The sequence below is a fragment of the Vanessa tameamea genome, chromosome 25 (assembly GCF_037043105.1).
Source record: "Vanessa tameamea isolate UH-Manoa-2023 chromosome 25, ilVanTame1 primary haplotype, whole genome shotgun sequence".
NCBI lineage: Eukaryota > Metazoa > Arthropoda > Insecta > Lepidoptera > Nymphalidae > Vanessa > Vanessa tameamea.
Window position 1 is genome coordinate 5976565 of NC_087333.1, and position 18277 is coordinate 5994841.

The window sequence follows — 18277 nt, forward strand, 5'->3', positions numbered from 1 at the left end:
TGATGATCAGGCGGCCTACTGCCTTTTTATTTAATAAAAAAAATATAACTTAATTGTCATACTATCTGAATCTGCAGTTTTGACCAGTCAAAGAATATAAAACTTTACCTATATAACACAAACCATCGCCACACTTTAACCTTCACAAAAGTGGTTAAAAAAAGTAGCCTTTGTTCTTGCCCGAGACTCAGCCAAGTTTCATCTAAATCGGTTTAGCTGTTTAAGCTTGAAGTAACTGCATTATACTATTAGTATAGATTTAATACGGCAGCGCAAAAATATTAAGAGAACGCGATCGTGACTTGGATTCATTTGTAACGCTTCGACCAGACTTGTGTTATTAATAAATACGAATTCGCTCTGTAATTGTACTACTCGAATTCGCATTGTTCCACCAAACCGATTGAGTTTAAAATATTCATATATTGCACTTAGTGTTTGTGCATTGTTTGCAGATATTTTATGTGCATACATTTTTGTATAGAATTTTATTAGTTTGTTACGTACATGTTATAGTAATTTGCATCCACGTCATAATCTCGCATAAATGTTTCGTTTGTTAAATAAACAAGGTTTTAGAAGTAAAACTTCTTGAGGAAAATTAGATAATCAAATATTGGACGACAATTGAGAGTCAATTTCAAGGATACGTCACGTTTATGTACATTTCGTTACGTCATAAGAGAAGAAGAAAGGAAGATAAAGAGAAATAGAGCTACATATATATTTAAGAATTACTTCTTCTGTCGTCTGTACCGTATGGTACTGCGTTTTTATTGTGTATAATCTATGTACATTAAATACAATTATAATAAATAAATTAATGAAAATTAATTAAAATTGCACAACACAAATATTACTTAAGCTTTTTCTAAATAAGGTAAATTTAAAAATATGATACGCGAATTTAAATAATGGAATAAATACTCAAAGCCTTCTGACCTCTTTTTTATAAACTCTGTGTTTTTTGGTGACGTCGCAATCAGGCGGCTAATTCTGTTACTGCATATGTTCTTTACTACTTCAACTTACTCGATTCTATTACGATCCAACTTTGATGGAACTGCAACTTTATCTTTTTGTTAGTAGAATATCTAAACGGCAACGATTAAGTTTCGATTCGATTGCGATAAAGTGTCAATTTGTTAGAATTCTCCCCCAGACGCTGTTCGCGAGTGTGTCCGAACCATTAAACGGTATACCGTAATAAAAGTTAATCACGTAGCTGTAAACTCAAATATGAGTTAAACAAATAAAAAAAAACCTGATCCTTGTGTTTCCAACCGCAAAAGACTTTAGAAAGTTTTTTTTACTTTGAAATCAATTATTTACCGGTTGATAGTTCCACTTATGATATTGATAAGAAAGTAAATGTATATTTTGTCCCCTTTGCCTTAAATTTTTTTTTTTTTTAATTCTAGTATGTAACTGGTAGTTGGGTAAATTGATGATAGGTGGTCACCACCGTCCAGTATAAATCATTCATTACATTGTCCATGCGCCACCAACTTTGGGAACGATGATGTCCCTTACGCAATCCATCACAGAAGAACACAATAATATTCTCATAGAGTTAAGCTCAAGAACCGTGAGTCTTTTTGGACTCTCTCTCAATACTTTAAGCTCACTTTGGTCCTCTATGAATTCAGTCTACAGTGTGATTCTTAACGAAGAACCATGAGAAAATTGTTATCAATCAATCAAAATATACTTTATTCAAGTAGGCTTTTACAAGCACTTTTGAATCGTCATTTTACAAACTGTATTAAGTGAAGCTACCTCCGGTTCGGAATGTCTTTCTACCGAGACGAACCGGCAAGAAACTGAGTAATTAAACTTTTTCAACAATTTAAAATACAAAGTTACTACGGTTATTGTCGGTTATGCTTTAATATCGATTAATATAATTAAAAACTATTATTATGCAATTTTATAATTAAAATGATAATAATGCACTCAATTTATTTCTTTAAATCCTGTGCTGGGGCATCTCCTGTTTATTATTTGGAATGTTATCGTTATGACCAAAAGAGAACGTTCAGGAACGCCATCTCTCAGCAGCTGGAATATGGTGTATAGATTATAGAGTATTTCGTGTTGATATTATCAGGAAAACAGTCTACTGAAATACATGAAATGAGGTTGATATCATTGCTAAAATTACGCTACTGTAACAATACCTGTAATTAATATTGGGATAAAAGTTTGATTACCAGAATACTTAGAAAATTGTGTCGTTTCACGGCTATACTGTCTCTTTAACTCCCATTTTACTGTACCGATCATAAGTACCTTTAAATGTGATCCTCTAGCTCCAGCGCCATTTAAATTTCATAGTTTTAATTCACAATGTTTTAACCTCTACACTCTATACGTCAGTAATTAAATTCCCCATTAAAACCATTGCATTGCAAAAAGGATAATTCTCTCACCTGTCATGGCATTAATCATTTTATTGTGTTGCATCCTGATTATATTGTTATTGACACGCAGCCTTATGTAATTGTCAATGAAAAACTTTAAATGGACATGAAATTACCCTCGTTTTCCGCAAATACGTTATAATATTATGTAATAAAATGACGAAGGCTGCGTACTCTTTAATAGTGTAATGTGCGAAAAAAACACATAAATCGTTGTAATAAAGTAAATTTTAAATAAGAAAAACTATCTGTAGTTCATTACATATGTATATAAAGGAGGATGCTTAATTTAAAGTCAATCGGAGCTATGGTTTCGGAGATCTACATAATTATATAAATCCTCCTTTCGCAACGTAGATGCTCATGCAGGGAGAAATGGGAGGGGTAACTTCGTTTGAATTTAATACGTAAGGGCGGACAGCTACTTGCATATAAGATCAACATATGGTATATCTAAATTGAACCAACTATGACCAATGATAGAATACTACGGGTTTCAATATAATTAAAATTGTTTATAATTTTTCAAAAACGGCAAACAGACGGCGAAATTGAGCATCATGAGGAAATACATGTGTCGCATTTTGCGACATTTAACCGGGAATTTGTATTCGCTTTGGTATTCGACTTATGAATTTTATGAGTTTCGACTGTGTATTCGCATTTGGTGCTTCACTAAAACCTTTCGTGCCCGTGAAAGTGATGAATATATCAATACTTTTTGGTAGTATTTAGCATAGCGTAGTGTTCGTCTGGTGAATTTCGATTGATTATACTCAAATTAAGCATAAAACAAATGAATTTCAATGGCATGATTCTGGGATTTAACCAACTTTCTTGGGAAGAGATTCTAACTATTGGGCCATCTGGGTTTACACTGAACTATCTCAGTTTATAAATAACATTATCTAGGGTAAATAAAATACAATATTATTTTGCTTTAAACGGTTTATAATTAAATATATTTATTTAATGTGAAACTGCATCGAATAACACCGAACGCTAATGTTTAATGATTAGTAGTCGCATGAATTTACGTCACTATCAAAGGTCGGGGGTCGTGTTCATTCATGTATTCGTATGTATGTATGATAACGCTTATGATGTCACAGATAAAAAAAAAAACTATATTCAAAGATATAAAACAAACAATACATTTAATAGTTACGTCGTTTTTCTGCGTTATAATTTAAGTTAGAACTCGTTTAAGTATCTCATAATATAAAATGAGTAATTTTTGCAAATATTAAAATAAGTTTTAAAAATTTGACTCAATTTTTTTTTTATATTATTTTTTCTTCTTTAAAATTTTTTAATTCCTATTTCATTTCGTAGATGACTTTCCTTTATTATATAAAATTTTATTTGACTAACCTAATCCGACGCAGATGTTGGAAAAGTGTTACTGAGTTCTTCTCGGTGGAATCTACATTCCGAATCGGTGGTAGATCTACGTTAAGTACAGATCTGTAATACGATTCAAAAGTGCTTACCTATTTGAATAAAGTAATATATTGACTTTGATTTTGAAAAAGCAATTTCATACAAAAAAAATAAAATTTTACTACAGCGCTGATAGAGGTCTGTCACCCTACTGTACTGTACTTGATAATGTTTTTAGCTTTATTTTGCCTAACACACATACTAAGATGTTATGATCTTTTGAGGAGCCAACTGCGCAGGAATTATAGTGCACAGCTGCACAATTGTGTGCGTAGACCCGAGTGCACTTTCGCTCTTCTAATCAGATAGGATTTACATAATGTATGATATATTTCGTTTATCAAATGACGAACTACGATGAATCAGCAGTCTTTACGTCTTTAATATCTATATCAGTTATATACTATTTTATATTCTTATAATATACATTTTTTTATATAAATAAATATCGGACGACATCACATACATTACTCTGATCCCAATGTAAGTAGCTAAAGCACTTGTGTTATGGAAAATCAGAAGTAACGACGGTACCACAAACAACCAGATCCAAGACAACATAGAATACTAATGAACTTTTTCTACATCGAATCGGCCACGAATCGAACCCGGGACCTCGGAGAGGCGTACCCATGAAAACCGGTGTACACACTACTCGACCACGGAGGTCGTCTAATACTAAGTCTTTACTATATTTTTTTTTAATTATTTTGGTCTAATGTCATTAATATAATTTAATTCCATGACGCATGACACTCGAAATGTTCGAGTGGTTAGTACCACTGAATTTTCATGTGCTTAATTTGTGTTGATAATTCATCTCGTGCTCGGGAGGAAAAGAACCCGCGTTGGAGTAGCGTGATAAATTAGCTCCATTCCTGTTGCTCAAAGTCCAGCAGTGGGATACTTAAAGGATCTTACTTGACTTAACAATTACTTATTATTTTACCTTGACCTTATAAACATTTGTTACAAGATGAATCATAACACAATCCGTACTCATATATAATAAAACTTTATAACCTAGTTGCATACATACATGTATATATATATTATATGCTCTATATACTATGTTTTTGAAACGTTTTGATTAAGACAGATAAAAATTGTTTTTAAAACATAGAAATGCACAAAATCTTATTTAATAAAATTGTACCAATTTTATACAACCGAAATTCTAAGTAAGAAGCATTCTTAGAGACATAAAATCACCATTATACTCTGTGACATAATAATTAGTGGCTGGTTTTGAGCGTCATCAGGATTGAATGCGAGCAGAAAACAAAAGAATTAACTGTTTCGTAGAATTTAATTAAAGTTTGAATATGTTTAATCACTCGATAATTATTAATTCACTTTTAAAATACTGCTAGCATTCTTGCCACCATTCCGCATGGTCATGATCTGTACCCTATTTTTAATTCTTATTTGTTTTTAGTAGACTAAATAAACAAACATTGTAACGAAAAAAAACAGACTTAATAAACACTATTTTGCATACATTACATATATTAGCAGCCTGTAAATTTCCCACTGCTGGGCTAAAGCCTCCTCTCCCTTTGAGGAGAAGGTTTGGAGCATATTCCACCACGCTGCTCCAATGCGGTTTGGTGGAATACACATGTGGCAGAATTTCGATGAAATTAGACACATGCATTTACTTGGTGGTAGGGCTTGGGTAGGTACCACCCACTCATCAGATATTCTACCGCCAAACAACATTACTCAGTATTGTTGTGTTCCGGTTTGAAGGGTGAGTGAGCCAGTGTAACTACAGGCACAAGGGACATAATATCTTAGTTCCCGAGGTTGGTGGCGCATTGGCGATGTAAGGAATGGTTAATATTTCTTACAGCGCCATTGTCTATGGGCGGTGGTGATCAGTTACCATCAGGTGGCCCATATGCTCGTCCGCCAACTTATGCCATAAAAAAAGCAGGTTTCCTCACGATGTTTTCCTTGACCGCCGAGCACGACATGAATTATAAACACAAATTAAGCCTGCCTGGGTTTGAACCCAAAATCATCGGTCAAGATGCACGCGTTCTAACCACTGGGCCATCTCGGCACTCATATTCTTCTACAACTTAATAGTCGACTTACTTTTTCTACTCATTAACATGTAGGTACGAGTATACCACGCAAGAAGATAGGTAGGCACAACACATACCGATAAATACAAACAATGATCGAAATATTCTCTAGAGTTCTTCTAAGTAAAATGAAATGAAAAATATTAGACTACTTAAAAGTCGATTTACGATTATATAATGTAGTTACAATTAGTCGGTGTCAGTCACGGGCACGCGCCTCGCCAATCAAGAGAACAATCGGACAAATAATTCGTGATAACGATCTAACTCAACTAAACAACATTATTTTTTAATAACTTTTCCAATGATCCAGGAATAAAGCATTCTGCCATTCGTATTACGGAATTCCCGCCACAGATTATGAAGCTTATACGCTATTCCCGCCAAAAGCGTTAAGATGGCGCTTCGACCCCGCTCGAGGCTTAACCTCTGCTTTGATTGGTTGTGATGTATAGTGCAATATTATAATTTTTATTATTTCGATTTAGTTCGATTTTACACGATAATTAATGTAAAAATATAAATACAATTTAAAGTGTAATCAATAGACTGTATTGCGTCATATCCTGATATATATGTTAATAAATTAATATTTACATAATTATTAGGGGTTTTCAAAAATTAAATATAAATATACTTCGTTTAAGTAAGTTCTAATATGCATTATAAAGCACCGGATTTGAGTGTAGATACTATCAAGAAGAATCGGTAAGAAACTTCGTAGCTAGCTCTTTTCCACGACTTAACACTCCTATTGCCTCCACTGGTTAAAGACTGTTTTTTTTCGTTCAAGAAAAAAAAACAAAATAAACAAATAAAATACAAAGGTATGTTAGTTAAATACAATTATATTTGTGTATCCTGTATAATATCCCGACTGGAAGTCCAAGAAGATACCAAGAAGGATTTATTGATTTTGCGGAGTCGAAAATTTGGCATTATAAGCTTATCCTTACGTCTCGCGTACATACCATGACTAACACAGATTCTATAAAAGTGATCAATGTTACTGTGAACGTACACAATATTGTTGTAAATATATTGTGAACAGTGAGTATTCCGACTTTGCAAAAACCATCCCGAAGGGAGTCTTTAGCTCATAGATTATACATAGACCGGATTGTTCTCTTTTGTAAAATAAAAACAAATAAAATCGTAATTACAATTCAACAGGAAACTACATCATTAATCGCCGTCTCGATTACATATAAATTTTAAGTTATTTGTATATATTTATGAATAAAATTATACTTAATTTATTTTTATCTATAAATATCCTTATTATATTATAAAGAGTCACTACAATGTGCCTCGTTTCCTTTAATTATATTATTATGAGAAATCGCCACATTCTATCAGTTTACAGGAATTACTGACGACTTTCCTCATCATGACGCTTGGAATCGAACGAAATGTACTTCTCTGAAAAATGATATTAATTACAATTGTAACGAGAAATCCCAAAATAAAATATTATATTCATAATAATTGCCAATGGTGCAGGCTATACGGTAAAAGTCGAAGAATTTTATTAATAAATCGTTATAATATATATACATGTAAGTATATATAAAAACAAAAAATAGCAAAACAGGAATCGATATGGCGAGAATATATATGTATATTATTGTATCTCCACGGTCGTGCTGTCCGTGCCATTGATCTTATTTATTTGATATTTATTTGATTTATATTTTTTAATAGTAAAGCGCTCTTGAATGGTCAATATTTAAATACTACCACCGTTTTGTAAAGCTGCCTCTGACAAGAAGAAACGGCAACGGCAACTCGCATAGTTGCTCTTTTCAAATAAACAGATTTACAATGCTGTTATTCACAATTATTGTTCAATCCTTTGATGGAACCCGGGCATAAATCCTGGCGTTTTTTTGCCAAAAAGTAATATTTTAATTACTAATAAGATTTGTGATTAATTTAGTCGTAATAAACTTTTTAATTGGTAAAATTTCCCGGTACTTTATTATATGTGTTGCCCAAAGACGTTCTCTGTACCGTAGCAAGCGGAAAATAAGGGTTACAAGTTCATTTTTATTTTTTGTATTAATAGTATGTATATCAGCTTTTATGGAATATTTTTGTGTATAAACATTATAAATCTTTGTAAGAATATAATGTACAAAATGTAGCACGAATCAGGTAATTGTTAAAAACGACACATGCGGGCGTTATCTAGCATAAAATATGTTATATCTCATAAAAGTCATACATTATGTCAAGGAAAAAACGAGGTAAATAAGCAAACGTATGTATTAACATAACCTGAATCGATGTACCGTTATTTCGAGAGAATTGTGACTTACACGCTTTGCATAAGGATACGGTGCAATGCGGGCCAGAAATATTGAATACAAATTAAACGATATTATTTACGAGTTTTCTTTATCTGTGTAACATAACTTAGAGCTTAATTATCTGTTGAAAAATACTTTATTATCTGTGCGTACTTTTAAATATTAATGCAAACATGTTTTTTTAGTTTGGCCTTATTTCATTTAACAGTGACGCCATACTTGTATTTATTTTTTACATTTAAAATTCTGTAATGACTTAAAAAAAAAAAAAACTTTACGCGCAAGATATATCCATGTGCAATGTGTTAAGCAAGTGCATTCTTTAAATCGGGAAGAGGTAAGAGACAGGCTTTAAGTGTTCCTCGAAGCACAGGATAATAAACACTGTTAATCTTGGATTATGGGAAGGACTGCCAGTTTTATCGTTCATTTGACCGAATATTAGTAATTCCATTCCAATAATAGGAATAATAGTAATTCCTAATAATGAGTCATTGCTATTATTCTCATTTTTATTATTTAAAGTCTCTGACTTGTCTAAAAGCAATGGCTAATTAGACAAAACGCCCATTGTTTTGCACAAAATATTTAATCAGTTTTTTTTAGTAGACTACCCTACATTTACATGACAAAATATCCTCGTATTGTTTGCACTGTACTGATATTATTAGGTTATTGTAATATTAATCGTATTATACACGCCTATTCGACTTAATTTTACTACTAATTGCTTTGTAATTTTCTCTGTAAGTGATTTAAATGTAAATCTTTATTCCTGTACTGTTTGCTTGTGGTGTAATAAACGAACTTACGGTGTAATAATGTATAAATGAATCATCATCCTTCTGCCCTTATCCCAATTTACTCGGGGTCGGCGCAGCATGTCTTCTTCTTCCATACTTCTCTGTCGGACGTCATCTCACAAGTAACATTCTTTCTAACCATATCGTCTTTCACACAATCCGTCCATCATTTCTTTGTTTGTATAATGTATAAATAAATGAAATTAAGAAACAGTTATTTTAATATAAGAACTTACAATCAATAAAAAAGTTATTTAAAATAGTAATAATCTTGGTTATACTAAATATATTTATAAATGTTTTATGTTAATGAATTTTGTTTTAAACGGTAAAAAACTTGACGCAAACTTAACATTAGCATTTTTTTATACAAATGCAAAGCCTCTGATATTATCATTTATCGAGATCTAAATGTTACACGTATGTTAATGGAATTGGAATGGAAAGCAGGTTTTCATCCTGTTATTCTAGAACATGATCTTTCACACGGACGGAAGAATATTTTTTATAAAACTTCGAATAAATTTTAGAAAGGTCTTTTAACTTTAAATTGACCACCATGTGGTAAGTGGTAATATATGATCACCATAATTATGAGCCTTTTTGCCTGTAATGATCTGGCTCACTCATTGATCTAAGTCTGTCAATGGAATAAGTGAGGTGGTGGTGCCCACACATACAGGCATAAATACCTACTATGGACAAATAAAGCATAAATAAATAACGAATAAAAAAAGTTTTCATTCAAAAATCGTTTAAAGACGAACCTTGGGAAGATAGACGTTCAATCATAGACTTGTTATGTTAAAAAAAAAAAAACGTATTACAATTATTATCACTGTATATTTTAATTATCATTAATAATGCTGATGCGTTTAATTTCTGCATTATGAATTGTGTTTATGCTAATAAATCATTCCTGTTTCTTATAATTATTGTTTATGTAATTAGTATATCAATAAACACTTTGACGGTGGAGGAATGATTGTTTACGAGGAAACGTCATGAACGAAACCGGACATATATCTTACTGTGATAATCTGTACGCATATATTGGTAATTCGATGTATTCCGGTTAGGCATTTTTGGGGAACTGAAATCAAAAATATATTGAAATAATATCGTTTTCCGTCTCGCATTTTTAAATTTGGACCGATAATTATTGTTTCAATATTGACAAATAACCAGTGTTTATTCGTCTTTATAAATCAGGAGAAAAAAATTTGATTTTAATTGATACATTTTTTTAATAAATTTTTGAAGTTGTATTTTTGACTTAATTTGATAAAATCTAAAAAACGTGATAACTCAAAAATGGTTCACTTTTGCATCATGCATATAGGGGTTAAAATTATTGCAAATAGTCACCCCTATTACCTCGATATAATCGAAATCTATATCATTATAGACGTCATGAAATCGTAGTTCCGAAGTCTATTGGCGAAGTTTAACTTTAACATATCTAATAGCGCCTGTTTATGGGTAGCGATGAGTACCAGATGGCCAAAGTTGAGAAAGCGTCGATACGACTTGGGAACCTTCAAGAAAAGAGCGTACTCATTCCTAAAAGGCCGGCAACGCACCTGCACCCCCCACGGTGTTCATGGGCGGTGGTAATCACTTTCCATCAGGTGAGCCTCCTGCTCGTTTGCCCCCTATAACATAAAAAAAAGTGGCAGTAGTTGGCTACTAAGTACACGCATACTGGTAAAGTCGTATGACGTTTAGCTTGTGCCAAACGTAGCTGACTGCACCAAGATATTAAAGTTGAAGTTGTTTTAGCTCTTTTGTAATGAGGCACTCTGTCTATACAAAAAATTATGAGTAGTCAATTTGTCATAAATAAACATACTTCACAAGTATGTTTATTTATGTATTCGTTTGTGTATCTATATTGTATTTACACATACTTACAAAATCAATATACTTTATGAAACGCGTGTCTACATACGTCACTAACAACCTAACAAGTGTGTACGACACTCAAACAAAGTCAGAGCTGAATTTTGGGGGACAAGGGTAGTAATTCCGCTAATTGTCCCTTTATGGAAATCGATAAAGACACAATTTTTCTGTTTTCCCTTATTCAAGAACTAAGTATAAGTACTAGCAACACTGTTGTGATGTTCTTGGTTCAAATATGATTATGTCGTTAAGGCTAACTAATTTTTTTTATAAATAACGAATGAGATGTTGCTTATATAACTAACTACCCATCCCGGTTTTACCCGGGTAAAAAAGGTCAACATAAAAATTCTTGTTTTTATTTTGTAAAATGTTGAAATTCTCGTCTTTGCTTCACCATAATATGCATGTATTATAAATATAAAACTTTCTCTCGAATAATTCTGTTTATTGATGAAAAAAATTAAAATCCGTTGCGTAGTTTAATAGATCTAAACATACAGACGGCGGGAAGCTACTTTTTTATACTATGTAAAGATACATCAGTATCCTTATTTTAAATTTAAAAATGCTCAAAATTGTTATCTTTTTTATGTTTTATATAATTAAGATATAAGTGTTTCCAATACAATAATAAGATAAAAAAGGTTTTACTAAAAGCCATCGTGAAATATGTCGCTGCCCATATTTATTTCATTATAATAATAAAAAAAAATAAAAACACATATTCGAATCCATTCAAACATGTATAATATGTTAATTCTGCTTATCAGTTAAAAATAATCCGACTCAAACCAGTTATATATATAACAGTCCAGTTAATATCATGTGTATACTTATCTTTGCGAGTTAGTACACTTGTTGAATACAAGATCGGCTTGTTCGAGGGCAATAGCCGACGTTGTCCTCTGCGATGGTATCGTATTACCTGCTTCGACTCTATTTTACTATTTTTGTAGTACTGCATAACACATTTGATACATCGTTTTAGGGTTCAGCTATCGAATAAGTTACATTTAATTATATATTTATTATTTAATAAATGGCGGACGATTTTTGTAATGTGTTACACCACCGGTAATATACGTATACTAGCTGAATCTTTACCTGCGCTAAATTTAAAACTTTATAGCATACAAACCTTCACACCAAATTAACCCCCTCGAGGGGTGAAATAAAGAAAGCAGCCTATGTTCCCGGAACTCAAACAATCGACACGCCGAATTTCATCTAAATCGGCTCAGCCGTTTAAGAAGTAACAAACAGAGTTACTTTTGCATTTATAATTTTAGTAGAAATGACTAGTTCACTTTGCCCGTTCGTAAGAGAGTCGTAGGCTTTAGGTTTAAAAAGTACCCTATATCGTTCCTTGAGTTCTAGCTTAATAGCTACCAAATTTCTTAAAAATCGGGTTAGTTGTTTAGCTGTGAAAGCGTGACAAACATATAGCCAGACAGACAAAGTAAGATTATATAAATTTATATATATTTATTTGATATCGTTGATTTTCTCTTTAAAATCTTAATAACATGTATTAGTGTCTGTGTATTGGAATATTTATGTACCGCTGGTCCAAAAGAAAATTTACTAAGCCAATATACATAAAACTTATATCAAAACTCGCAACGCGTTTCGCAAAGATTTTATTAGGTATATGTTATCATTATATTAGCTGCGCTCCGCAGATTCACTCGCTTTAGATTTTATATTAACGTGGCAAGCTGTATTATTCATGTACATACATAAATGAGCCAACTTTACTGTCTTGGTGTGCGTGACAATCACGCTTGACACTCGACAAACGTCATTCTACTTTACTAGTGTGCGTTGACGGTCTATGTAAACATAAGTATTTGAAAACGGGATATTTACCATGCTTTTTTATTTTTATTTGGTGGAGCTCGATATTTCGACATTATCTACGAATGTTTTGTTAACGAGACTAACACACGAGACAGTCTCTCACCAAATAAAAATAAAAAACATGGTAAATACCCCGTTTTAATTACTTGTAGTAATGAAAATAACCATGTTAATTTAAAATCTTATGTAAACATATATAAATAATCAAAGGGGACAAGCGAGGATTACATGTTCTTGTATATATAAATAAGTACATTATTTAGTAGTTGGCTATTCTGGGTTTGAAGACACAATCATCGGTTAAAACCTTTTTGTTATCTCCATGGAAAAACGCGTTACGCTAATCCGCCACGCGGGGTATGTGGGACTTGCCGGTGCCCTGGACGCGGAGTGCGCCCCGGTACACTGGAATACCCACTAAAAAACCAGCGGTACCGTTTCTTCGGCAGGCGCCATGTAATCGCTTTCTTATGCTACCGTGATAAAATAAATTAAATCATTGGTAAAACCCAATCTAACCACGGTCATCTCGGCTCTCTTAAGTAGTGTAGTGTAATATATCATGAATAATAAATTATACGGAAAAACTACCCCGCTAAGTGTGTAGTCTTAAAACTAAAATAGCTCAAGTAAAGGTCAATGTATAAGCTTATATTACGTTTGACCTTGATGTATAAAATTGATCATATTAATTGTTATATGAGCGTCGGATCGTGTTTAGTTTCACGAACTAGTAAATTGAAACCAAAGGATTATATAAATATAATCTGATACAATCGAATAAGCCATTGTATTACTATTAAGTTTATCGTCTTATTAAACAACTAATTGCATCGTATACGTCATCATAATAACAATAAACATTTATTTGCATAAGATTTATTAACACGAAGGCCTTAACTACATAGAAATAAGAACCAAAAATAGATATAACTATAGGTCATTAATAAACTATTATTATTATAACAGAGATCTCCGGCATGGATATCTTTTATAGCCTTCTGGAATTGTGTCAAATATAAAAGAACTTATCAAAGACAATGAGATTTAAACAATGTATTCTAGTCCAGTCATTATATACATTGTGAAATTCAAATGAACCGAGGAAGCTGATTTTTGGATATTTTGTAGGGAGGGCGTAAAAAAGCTTAATTTGAAATTTTCGACCTTGATTTCCTATGTGCGTTCGACGCCATCTTGAAAACAGGGTTGATTTTTTTTTTTGGTATGTGATGTTCTCACAAATATTCGACACCTTGGTCATTTTTGGTATTTGTACTAAAAAAAAAATTGACAGATAAACTTTAAGAAGACGCGAGACATTACTATTTAAAAAATGTTTTTAATATATCATATATTTTGTTATCAAAACTTTATACAACATTTGCTAAAGTATATATACTACTTTAGCAAATCGAATTTACGAATTAACTATTATTTGTCTTCAGTTAAATTGCCATTAAGAATTAATTTGTAATTTTTTTTTCTATATTGAAGAAGTGTCAAAGGTATAACCAGACGAATCCTAAATATAAGAAACAATTTCTTATCCTTATTAATTAATCATATCAATGTGAGACTTGTTTATTTTTTTATTAGTTCCACTTTCAACTTTTGGAATAACCGCCCTTGCTTTGCACAATTGCATTTAATTAATAAAGAAAATTATATGATTTAAATATAATTCATATTCTATACAACTCGATAATAATGTAGATTTATACCAGTGCTTTTTTTTTGATCATTTGGTTCATATATGACCGTTCATACAAACAAAAAAATTTCATCTTTTTATAATATTATATCGTTATGTGACATTTTTAAATAAATATAAATTAATTATTTTTACTAAGAAACTGGCAACAATTGACATAAGTTTGTTAATTAAATACAATTAAATTATTTTTGCATGTAACGATTTATCTAACTATTTTTAAATTAAATTTCATTTGTATCTTTTTCTCGGTTGACAACAGCAAAACGATCTGTGCACTGTTCAAATAAAAAAAAAAAACATAGAAAGGTGTCTTGGAACACGTGTTTGGAAGTTGCTATCGCTATATAATCTGTATTCAATAACAGATTCAATGGAATAAATTAACAACATTTAAGATTAATTAAATAAAAAGAAATAAAATTGTTATTAAAAATCCCGCGTGAAAGACAATAACAAAAACATACTTTTAATAATATTCTATGAAACCGTATACAATAAAAAGAGAAGGAAAAGTCGTAGAGTACTTAAAGCTTTTTGCTTACGAGATGATTTCTGGCAATTCACTCTACTGCAAACCGCGTAAAAGAACTTCGTTCAAAAAAAAACTTAAATGAATGAGTTCGGGAACGTTAACGAAATATAACGAGCAAATAAAACAATTAGAAACGATATTTTAATTGTCGGACACGTTAATAAATTGGTGGCGAGACAGACGACGCCGTTCTATTTGTGACTTGCAAATTCACAAATACACACAGACATTTTAGGTAACTAAAGGAAGCCGCGACGACTTCGTGCGAGTATAATTAATGTTTAAAAGACGTAAATAAAAAAATTAAGACACATTTTTTTGGTACGAAGTTTTACGCGGTTTACAGTCGACAGATCGAACTATCTAGTTTCTCTGTCTTTAAACTTAATTTTTTTTATTATACGGACTTTTAATAACAACTTTAAATAACTTTATTCATTGTTATTTTATTACTCTTACATTACATTATCAGCCTGTAAATTTCCCGCTGCTGGGCTAAGGCTTCCTCTCCCTTTGAGGAGAAGGTTTGGAGCATATTCCACCACGATGCTCCAATGCGGGTTGGTGGAATACACATGTGACAGAATTTCGTTGAAATTAGACACATGCAGGCTTCCTCACGATGTTTTCCTTCACCGCCGAACACGAGATGAATTATAAACACAAATTAAGCACATGAAATTCTGTGGTGCTTGCCTGGGTTTGAACCCGAAATCATCGGTTAAGATGCACTTGGTCTAACCACTGGGCCGTCTCGGCTCTTAATTATTATAAATTAAATATTATATATAAAACATATTCTTAAACATTGTTAATTAATTTCATTGTATCAGTTATTGAATACATTATATATAGCAACAGCAACTTCATACTAAACAGGTGTCTCACGATCCCTCACGTTTTTTAATCTAAAATTATTTAAAACTTTAATTACACGAATAAATATAAAGTTAAATCGTTTTTAGGGTCATAATTCGTTGGTATATATTATGTCCGAACTTCAGGATAAAATTGTGAATTTATTGACAGATAAACTTATTAAATTTAAGACTCGGCATTTTAACGCATGGCTTTTGAATTTAGTCAACTCAATAAGCTAATCCACAAAATTAAGGAGGCAGTTTACAATAAGATGATAAATCTATTTACTTATATTTTTTATTTTATAATATATTTATATATATATTAGAATGTGTAATGAATTAAAGTGCGACTACGTCGGCTTATCTGGGGTCAAGTTACGCTGAATCCAGTAGGAATAAATGCTTTGTTATTTCATAGTGAATACCTAAATATTTTATTATAAATACACGATAACACTCCATTGATAAGTATTTCTTTGAATATGATTATTTAATTTGTACTCTGATGTTATGTTTATTTATTATATTAAGAAATATACACTCTAGGGATGTCTGTATGTTACGTGTATTGTCTAGTTTAGTTCGACTTTGTATCCGTAAAATAAGGATGGTTTGGAGAGCGTCATGACGTTTAGCTGACGAGGTATACGACCCCTTACCTTTTTTATAGTAGTTTGGCAGATGTGTTAACGTGTCGTTGTCAGATTGGAGACGTTAGAAATTTCAAACAATGCGCCACTAACCGTGGTCTGAGGAGCTATCCCTCTGTGCCTGTAGTTACAGTGGCATTCATACTTCAAACCAGAACATAACGATACTAAATATTGCTCTTCGGCAGGAGAATATATGATGCGTACCTACCTAGACGCGTTGCAAGAAGTCTTCCATAAATGCTTCACATCAAAAAATATTTAACCAATTAAAACATATTATTTTCAAATATTATGTATTAGCTGTTTAATTATTTACCATCGAATATACAACACATAGATATATGTATTGTTTAGGTAAGCGATGATCGCACGCCACTCTGCCCCAAGCTTTAGTGTCTAAGAATCCCACGTAATATCATAATTTGTTCCGGATTTATTTATCACTAGCTAGCCCGTGCTTTGCATGAATGCAATTTATTAATATTTAAAATGATATAAATAGATTGAATTTATTTATACCGGATCGGTTCCGTATATTATATACCCGATACTAGTATAGATTAAATTGCCAATCAGTCCGAAGTTAGGAAGTTGGGAGTAACATTCCCGTGCATCGGATGTGAAGTGAAATCGTTGGTGCAGCACCAGTTGCACACACACTTGTGGGCTAATATCTCCTCTATTAGTTAGTCATGACAGAAATTACTTAAGTAGAATATCATATTACGTATATTTTATTTTAATTCATATGATATTATTTAACCCGAAAATTAAACTTGCAGGCGCCATATTTGAATTGTGTTACGGGGCATTTTATATTTTTTGGCATCTAAAAATTTTAATTATTATTTAGTCTATTTTTTTTACTTTATCATAAACAAATGTTCAAATTTTGTTGCAACATTAATATGCAACATTCGAGGGGAACGTTTTTGACGCAAAGGCAATTACTGATTCGTGTGCTCAAGTTTTTAATTATCAGTACAGCGAATGATATAAAGCCAAAAAAGGTTTATAGATCAAGACACTCATAAGGGTTCATCCCTCCATCTTAAATTAATATTTTTTTATTAAAATATACTCAACAAATAATATAAATCTAATTAGTAATATGTATTTTTTGCCGTCTTTACCAAGTCGTCACGCACACTAAGACATCTTGTAAGCACATGCGTCACTCGTTAAACGAATGCGAACCGATAATAATAAATTAAACCTGGAGGGGCGCGCCTTCGTGAGTCGGTACTATAGACTATTCTATGCATAACTAGAGGTTTAACAGTGGCAACATTAAAAATATTATAATTGTACAAGATTTGTAATAATATTCTAAACCTTTTTGGAACGAAATTTTTTCACACGTCTTCATTCAGTGTGAAATGGCAGAAATCGTCACGAAAGGAAAAAGCATTAAGCGCTTTCCAGACGACCTTTCTCATCGTCTCTTTGTTTTAAAGTTTATTTGTGATTGTTTTAGTTCAATTTTAGTTTTTGGTTTTTTTATTCTCAAAATTTATTAATTTATTTCATTGTGTCTATTCTTTAATACATAATATATAACAAAAGCAACTATATCTATTTTTTTATAAATAGATTGAATTACTTAAATCTGTGACTCCCATTAAAAAATATAAAAATGTGATTAAAAAATATATGTATTTAACAACTGT

At 31.8% G+C, this 18277-nt stretch overlaps 2 protein-coding genes across 3 annotated transcripts in view; both read left to right on the plus strand.

Moving 5' to 3' along the window:
* LOC113391499 (RNA-binding protein pno1) overlaps positions 1-18277 on the plus strand; it is a 269552-nt gene that overhangs the window by 19518 nt on the left and 231757 nt on the right. The window lies entirely within an intron of this gene.
* LOC113391502 (uncharacterized) overlaps positions 1-18277 on the plus strand; it is a 38854-nt gene that overhangs the window by 2553 nt on the left and 18024 nt on the right. The window lies entirely within an intron of this gene.